The sequence below is a fragment of the Callospermophilus lateralis genome, chromosome 10 (genome assembly GCF_048772815.1).
Source record: "Callospermophilus lateralis isolate mCalLat2 chromosome 10, mCalLat2.hap1, whole genome shotgun sequence".
In the NCBI taxonomy this organism is placed as follows: domain Eukaryota; kingdom Metazoa; phylum Chordata; class Mammalia; order Rodentia; family Sciuridae; genus Callospermophilus; species Callospermophilus lateralis.
Window position 1 is genome coordinate 115,146,920 of NC_135314.1, and position 8,909 is coordinate 115,155,828.

The following is an 8,909-nucleotide window of genomic DNA, read 5'->3' on the forward strand; positions in this document are numbered from 1 at the left end:
TTCATTTCTCATGTTATGGAGACTGGAAGTCCACAACCAAGCTGCCGTCACTGTCAGGCTCTTGGTGAAGGCCCTCCTCCTGGTTTACAGAGGTTGTCTTTTCCATGTATCCTCACCTAGTGAGGAAGACAGAGAAGGGAAGCTCTCCCCTCTCTCCTAATAAGCACCCTAGTCCCATTTGTTGGATGCCACACTCATGATTTACTACCCCCCATGCCCTACCTCCTAATACTGTCACATTGAAGGTTTAGGGTTCCAACATAGGACTTGAAGGAAGTACAAATATTCAAATATTGACTTCATAACACTGACTTTTTAAACAAAAATGCTTAAATTTCCACCAATACTTTATTTGATGATGATGATGATGATGATGATGATGGTTGTGGTGGTGGTTGGATGTGAGGTGTCCCCCAAAAGCTCACATGTGAGAAAATGCAAGAAAGTTTGGAGGAGAAATGATTGGGTTATACCCTTAGTATAAGCAGTGAGTTAATCCCTGATAGGATTAATTAAATGGTAGGGTGTGGCTGGAGGGGGTGGGAATAAGGCTGTAGCTTTGGGGTATATATTGTATGTGGAGAGTGGAGTCTCTCTCTCTCTGCTTCACAGTGGTGTGAGCTGCTTCCCTCTGCCACCCTCTCCCACCATGATGTTCAGCCTCACCTTGAGCCCTGAGGAATGGAGCCAGTCTTCTAGGGACTAAGACCTCTGAAACCCTGAGCCCTCAATAAACCTCTACTCCTTACAGTCGTTCTGGTTAGATCCTTTTTTCACAGAAGTGAAAAATCTGACTAAAACAATTATTATTTAGTATTGGGGATTGAAACCAGGAGCACTCGGCCAATGAGCCACATTCCCAGCCCTATTTCGTATTTTATTTAGAGATAGGCCTTAGAGCCTTGTTTTTGCTGGGGCTGGCTTTGAACTCCAGATGCTCCTGCCTCAGCCTCCAGGGCCACTGGAATTATAGGCATGCACCACCACACCTGGCCATCAAGGCTTCTTAAATAAAGTTTGGGTGTCGGAGGAGTGGGGGCTGGGTGATTATCTCCTTTTGCCACAGTTACTCCCAGCTATGATTAGACCTTTTAAACAAGGTTTGTCAGACTCACTCAAGGTCTCAGAACATTGATCATAGTTGTTTTCAAAGGGGTGCAATTGTCCTTACTAGTGCATATTGTTTAACAGTTCAAAGCCAATAGTTTTGAGAAGTAGCCTCATGTTTAGGGATGCTCCTCTCCTGTGACTTGACAGCTACTACCATGGCAGGTAGGCAATAATGAAGTTAAAGGGAGCAGTTTTCTAATGTCTTGGAAGGTTGTCATTGCATTTGAACTTGGAGACTAAAGGCCTTTACTTTTCCCTTGCCTTTTATTTTTAACTTCTCTCCAAAAGAATCCCACCTCAGGAACATGCTATATGCTTCTCTTTGAACGATCTCATCAAAATGTAACATGGCATTAAAATGGCATGTATTTTCTGATCTAGTATAATTGGCTTTGACATTGCTATAGTTGGAAGATGGCCCCCAGAGCTCATGTGTTAGAAACTTCATCCTCACTGCAGCAGTGTTGGGTGATGTGGCCTAAAAGGAGCTGACTAGATGAGTGGACTGATGTTGGGATCGCAGGATTGGGTTAGCCATCACAAGAGGGGGCTGTTAGAAAAGTGAGCTTGGGTCCTCCTGTTCCTGTCACTCTCCTTGTCTAAAACTGTACTCCCTTGGTGGCATTGTTCAACATACTCCTCATGATTCAGAAAATTTCAATTGTTCAGCCCAACACACATTTATTATCTGTCTTCCACAACAAAATCACAATCTACTCTGTTCCCAAAGTCTTCCTCATATAATCCAATGGATACGTTAGTATGTTAACTTATTTTCTTAAAATTGTGTCCCATGCTTACATTTCTAAGCATAACACTTAACAACTGTATACAGCTAGGAAAACTTATACAGTTCTTAAGCTGCCCCATCTCTGTTTCTCTGAGCTCCCTGGGTTTCTTCTACCCTTCTCTACACCAAAGCACAGCAAGAGTCCTGTAAGGCAAAAAGAACCAACATTTTATATTTTTCCCTTCATAAGTCAAGGATTTCTTTTTTTCCCTTTTTTTCTATTTTTGTACCTGGGATTGAATCCAGAGACATTTTACCACATCCCTAGTCCTTTTTATATTTTATTTTGAGACAAGTTGTCACTAAATTGTCGAGGGTCTCACTAAGCTACTGATACCGGCTTTGAACTTGCAATCCTCTTGCCTTATCCTCCTGAGCCATGAGAATCACAGGCATGCACCGTTATGCCCATCTTTCTTTTAATTTTGTTTGTTTCCAGATACGGCATGTTCATTCAGTACCTTCAGCAGGTATGTGGGTGGAAAACGTTGATATGGAAGAGGCACAAAACTGGGAACTGATAATCAGAATGACTGGCATCCTAGAACATCAAGGTGTGGTAGGAGCAGGTGGTGGCTACTGGGAAAGTGCATAGTAATTATTACATTAATGGGATCACAAGGGAAATGTCTGTCACCTGGACCCAACCCAGATCTTCATTTACACACATCTTTGCATGTATGAGACAGATAGCATGCTTCCAGTTAGTTTTCACTATTCATTTTTCTTTTCACAGATTAATAATCAGAACCCTTTTTAAGAATTTAACTCTTATTTTGATTCCCATGATACCCAAAGAGATTGATCAGGGCAATATGTTTTCAATATTAGTTGCATGAAATAACAGAAGAGTGCCCAACAGTGTGTGTGCTTGTGCTCCCTTGTTCTGTGGGAGTTCTAAAGATAGAATTTCCTAGCCTTTCAAATTATGACAAGTGGCCGACATTCCTCACTGTAAGTTCAGCTTCAAACTTTCTTTAAGTTTAATTATTGGCATCTTTTAAAATTGTATCATATTCCTGGGTATGTGCAATAGCATTTCAGAACATATCTAGTTGAAATATATGTTGAACATATATTATTATGTATCCAGACTCAATTTGAAATCTAAATATAATGATGAATCTGATTACAAAAGTGGTCTGCAGAACGCAACAACATTTTGGAAATTTCTACATTGATCATTTGCTTAATGGGTGAATAGAACAGGACAGGAAGAAGGCGCTAGCTGGGGAGTTGAAATACTTACGGAAGAACTGATGACGTGCACCTCATCCTCACACATTTTTTTGTTACAGAAGTGCCATTTTATTTGTTGTGCTTTGTCTTGTTCTGATTTTTCAATATGCAGCCTTTTCCTCCCTCAGGATCTTTACGCTTTTTGTTCTGTCTTTCTGGAATGCTAGTGAAGACCATATTTATGTACACCTGGCTCTTTCTAATCGTTTGGCATGAATGGCATTTCCTCTGGTGTCCTAGGTGCTTTTTCTGAACACCTTTTGCAATGTAACCCCACCTCTCCATCCTCCATCATTCAATCCCACCACCTTGTTTAGTTTCTTCCACACTACCTGTCATGCTCTGAAATTACCCTGCAGTCCACTTACTTGTGCATTGGCCCTGGCATGATAAGTGTTCAAGTTCAATAAGGGCAGACACTCCATGTTATTCTCCGAATCCCCAGCACAGGGCTTAACTTCCTCAGTATGTCGGAATGGAAAGGTTAGACAGGATTTCCCCAGAGAGGTGACATCTGAGATGAATCTGGAAGAACGAGCAGACATAGCTCAATGGAAAAGAGGATATGAGACAGTGACACAATATTTGTCATTTTGTCAAAAAACATTATGAGCCAACACAATGCAATGGTTTCCTGATGTACATAATATTCAGCGTCTTGCAAAACACAGAAAACAGGTAGGGCAGTGGAAGAAGGTGAAGCAGAAATACTAAATGGATGTAAGAAAGTTAGGACAAGAGAAACAGCAAGAGTTTTCTTGGAAACCATAGACCTTATAATGAAAGATTTTTCTTAAGAAATAAAAAATTTTGTCAAAGAAGTAATATCATCGGCTTTGCATTTTAGGAGAAATTTCTGAGCATTTGTGTGGACAATAGATTTTGTTTCTTTACATGTCTTAATTTTAAGACTTCAGTTAATTTTTTAAAAAGTTCATCGTTTTAAAATTCTGACTTACCCCAAGAATTTAGTTCCTAAATGTGTTCCTAAAATGTCAATTTTTTTTTAAAAATGAGCCAACAACTCACAATGCATATACATACTGTACAAAAAGGGGCTATGCTAATTCTTTATCCACATTTAAGGACAATAGCCAACTCCTAGGTCTTTAGTGCTAGTCATGCCTTAGAATAAAAAAACTTCATTTTATAATTTTATGGACTGTGATACTTAAAGTTTCCAGGTATAAAACTTAAATTTGAAATACTCTTCTCATCCACTGATAATTAAATAATTTGCCTGATCTCAAGAAATATTTTCATTTCTCCTTTCTGCTTTTGGGAATGCTGACCTCAAAAATTTTCTACTTCCACAAACTTTTATTGAATTACAGTAAGCATTTTGGCATTTTTCAAAAATGCATAAAAAAGAAAATCACATAGCCTGATCATCAGTGAAGAAAGTATACTCTAATTAAAAGTATTTGAGGGGCTGGAGATACATAGCTCAGTTGGTAGAGTGCTTGCCTCACATGCACAAAGACCTGGGTTCAATCCCCTGCACCCTCCAAAAATATATTTGAAACATTTTGTAGATATATATTTATTAATAAATATAAAGTAGACCTAACATAAAATAATGTTAGATTTTTAAAAGGTAAGAATAAGATTTAAATATATCCAGCTGAAATGACAGAAAAGGTATTTAATATGCTGTCTGAAAGGAAAAATAAGGAAATGTAATATAATTAAGTTTCAAGGAACAGAACACACTTTTTAAAAATGATTATTCTAATGTTTTTTTCTTCATTGAAATGAATATCCTAATTACAATTATAAAACTATGACAACAGTCTTTAGATTCAAGACCGACTTTGGTACACCTGCTGAGCCAATCATGTCATCCTCTCGAACTAAGGTCTTGCCCTTCCTACCATCTTTCCACCACTTCCATATCCTGGTGAGCCCATGTTTATAAGAGCAATCTGTACTTCCTTTGTTCCCGTGCTTGTATAATCACATATGAGCACAGTAGTGTGTGTGTGTGTGTGTGTGTGTGTGTGTGTGTGTGAGTGTGTATATATATATTCATATATATATGAATATATATATATATATATATATATATATATATATATATATTCATGTTGTAGGTATTTGCTTTAGTCCATTTCTCCTACTAGAAAAAGTAGTTTCAACAAGGTAACTTATAAACAACAGGAATTTATGTGTTATGATTCTGGAGGCAGGGGAATCCAAGATCAAGGTCAAGAAGACTTTGTGTCTGATGAGGGTTTGCTCCTCGCTGCTCCATAGATGGTACCTTGTTGCTGTTTCACTTTCACCTGGTGGAAGGGGCAAGGGTTCTCCCTTAAACCTCACTCACAAGATATGAGCCCTCCTGACCTGTTCGCTTGTTAAGGGCTTCAACTCTTTCTATTAATTCATTGGCCATTTAGGTTCCCATTTAGGAGATTGGGGCAGACACCAGCATTCAGATCACAGCAATATCTTCATGCATCCAAGTACACGTGTGTAGGTTCTGTTTTCACAAAAACGACAACAAAAACAACCAAAAAAACTCATCATTTTTTAGTGCAATTTCACTTCAAAAAAATTTAAGATCTACTTTTTGTTTTCTTTTTAAGCAATTATTTCTAATTGCGCCTCTTGAAGTAATAGTTAAATGATTTTGATAGGTGTTCCATGTGTTCCCCAAACACTTCAGTCATTCTTTTATATTGTTTATTACCATGTTTTTGCAAATGCAACTCATTCCGCACTCCATGTACCAAAGTCACTTTGATCCAGACAGCAAAAACAAAATCAAGCTTTTAAAATTATATAAGCTACATCCGCAGTCACATAATGATATAAAAATATCTTTTCAAAGTCACTGTCAGCCTTTCTTTCCAATATTGTGGAATGTGCAAAGATTCAGAAAAAGAAAGAGAGACAAACTGCCAAAATTTTCAAAAAGAGAAAAATAATATTGACAGTGAGAGACTACACACACACACACACCACATTGTATTTGTTTCCTAGTGCTGCCTTTTAAAATTTATCATAGGGCTGGGGTTGTGGCTCAGTGGCAGCGTGCCTCGCGTAGCTTGAGTTCAATCCTCAGTACGACATAAATGTAAAATAAAGATATTGTGTCCACTTAAAACTAAAATAAATAAATAAATATTTAAAAATAAAAATAAAATGTATCATGAACTGGGTAACTTTACACAACAAAATTTTGTTTTCTCATAGTTCTGGAGTCTGGAAATCTAAGCAGGGATGATTCTCTCTTGGGGGCTCTCTTAGCACCTGGCAGCTGCTAGAAATACGAGGTGTCCTTTGACTTATAAACATGTTATTCCAATCTCTCCTGCTGTGTTAGATGGTATTCTCCTTGCCTGTCTCTGTGTCCAAATTCCTCTCCTCATGCAAGGACATGGTCACTGGATCATGGAGTGCCTTAATTCATTATGGCTGCATTTTAAGTTCATTATATCTGCAAAGATCCTATTTCCAAATACGGTCATGTGCATGGAAATGAAAGATTTAGGGCTTCAACGTATCATTTCGGGGGAAAAAAATTCTACCCATGAAACATTGTAATATCAATTTCAGGCAAATTTATAGTAAAAAAATTAAATAATGTATGCAAGAATTTAGTGAAAGGAATAACAGATAATTTTAACAAAATTCTGTTCTCCAATGTGACATCTTAAATAATGGTCTTATTTCTCTTCCCTGATTGGCAGTGTAGAGAGACTGTGAAAATGTCATGGTAAGGGCTGGGGATGTGGCTCAAGTGGTAGCGCGCTCGCCTGGCGTGCGTGCGGCCCGGGTTCGATTCTCAGCACCACATACAAACAAAGATGTTGTGTCCGCCGAGAACTAAAAAATAAATATTAAAAAAAATTCTCTCTCTCTCTCCTCTCTCACTCTCTCTTTAAAAAAAAATGTCATGGTAAGTATCATTTTAAACATACATTTAGCATAAATTTTAACTTTCATTGCTATGGGCAAGAAATTAAAAGGTGAATTGTGTCATAAGACAATCTAAGTGGATTTTTACCTGGTTGAATAATTACAACAAATATTGATTTTGGAATTTCTGTCATCTTAGAGGTGAGTCTTTTGAAATGGACTATCAGATTTTTTATTTGGCTCAACATTTTTATCAGTAATAAGATATTAGACATTGATAAACAAAGTACCAGATTTTCTATGATTGAGGGCTGGAGGTGCAACTCAACGGTAGAGTGCTTGCTTCACATACCCAAGGTCATGGATTCAATTCCCAGTACCACAAAAATAATAAATAAATAAGCAAATGCCTACAATAAAAAAATGAGAAAAAGCTCACATTTTAGGAAAACATAAATTAACCCTATCTGATTTTAGTTACAAGTTCAAGAAGTTAAATGGGCTGAACTGAAGAAAATGAAATTATATAGGTACAATGTGATTTTTCTGTTTCTAAAACAAAAAGTTCCATTACCCACACACATCTTATCCACAACTCTACAGAGCAGGTCTGATGAGCTCCCTAGACAGGGCTAAGCACACTGTGTTGTCAGGTAGCCACTGACTGCGTCACTGGATGACACCTCTCCAATTCAGCCTCAGGTCAGCAGGTGTAGTCGTAAAGGGAGCAGGAAACTTCCACCTGAGGCACTTGCTGTGGTTTGGACATGGTTTGTCCTTTTGAAGGACCTCATGCTAGAAGCTAAGTCCCCAGTGTGATGGTGTTGAGGCAGTGGAACAGAATGGTGAGTCCCAGTGGGAAGTAATCAGGCTCCCCTCTTACGGATTAATGCAGATCTCACAGGAGATTAGCCCTTTGGAGAGTGGATTGTTATAAAACACAAACTTGGCTCCTTGGTACTCAGTCAGTTCCCCTTCTGCTAATCTTCCATGTTATGATGTCACCAGAGGTACTTTGTCAGAATGCTGGCACCATTCTCTATGGACCTTCTAGTCACCAGCATCATGATGAGCCAAAGAAACCTCTTTCTTTGTGAAGTATATACCCTCAAGTATTGTGTTGTAGCAACACAAAATAAAGAAAAACAGTGCTCTAGAGAAACACATTTTGTTAGAAGGATTTCTATTTTTATGGACTTTTTGGTTAATGAGTTACATTATAACAACATGTGTCAAACCCACCCATGAGGAGGAATGCAACTAGGAGAATGTATACCCTGAAACACATCGTTGCTGGCATCCTGTTCCTATCTAAAGCTGCACCCACATGGGAATGTTTCCGATTGTCCATGTGTTCTTCTCATGCTTATTGGTTGGGAAAAAAGTGTGTCCTGATGGAGAGGTTTTAGATAGCATAGAGGATCAACACTGAAAACTGTGCACAGTTCACTTTTTACTGGTTGATGACAAAATCACCACGCCATTATTCCAGTTGCTGGACAAACTCTGACTCCCACTATGCCTTTCTCCTTCCACCCCCTACTCTGGCCTTGTTATCATCTTCACACACCCTGGTTAAAAGCCATTGAGTTTCAGTTTTCTCACCCTCACATACAGAACTCACTGAACCCAAGAGTTGAGTTAGGAAGTAAAAGTTCATCTAACATATACTAATAATTATAATTCCTCCACTCTACAATGAAAGACAGACCCTAATTAACTAATGTTGGAATTCAATTAATCACAAATACACATGAGTGATGAATATGTCAACAAATTTAACTCAACTAGGCTTCACTAGTAGAAGTGCATTGGCAGCTCATTGCATTTTAGACGCATCAGAACAAATATTAGAAGGCAATTAATAAGCCTAAGGAAGTTGATCTCAAGGTAAGGGATCCGCCAT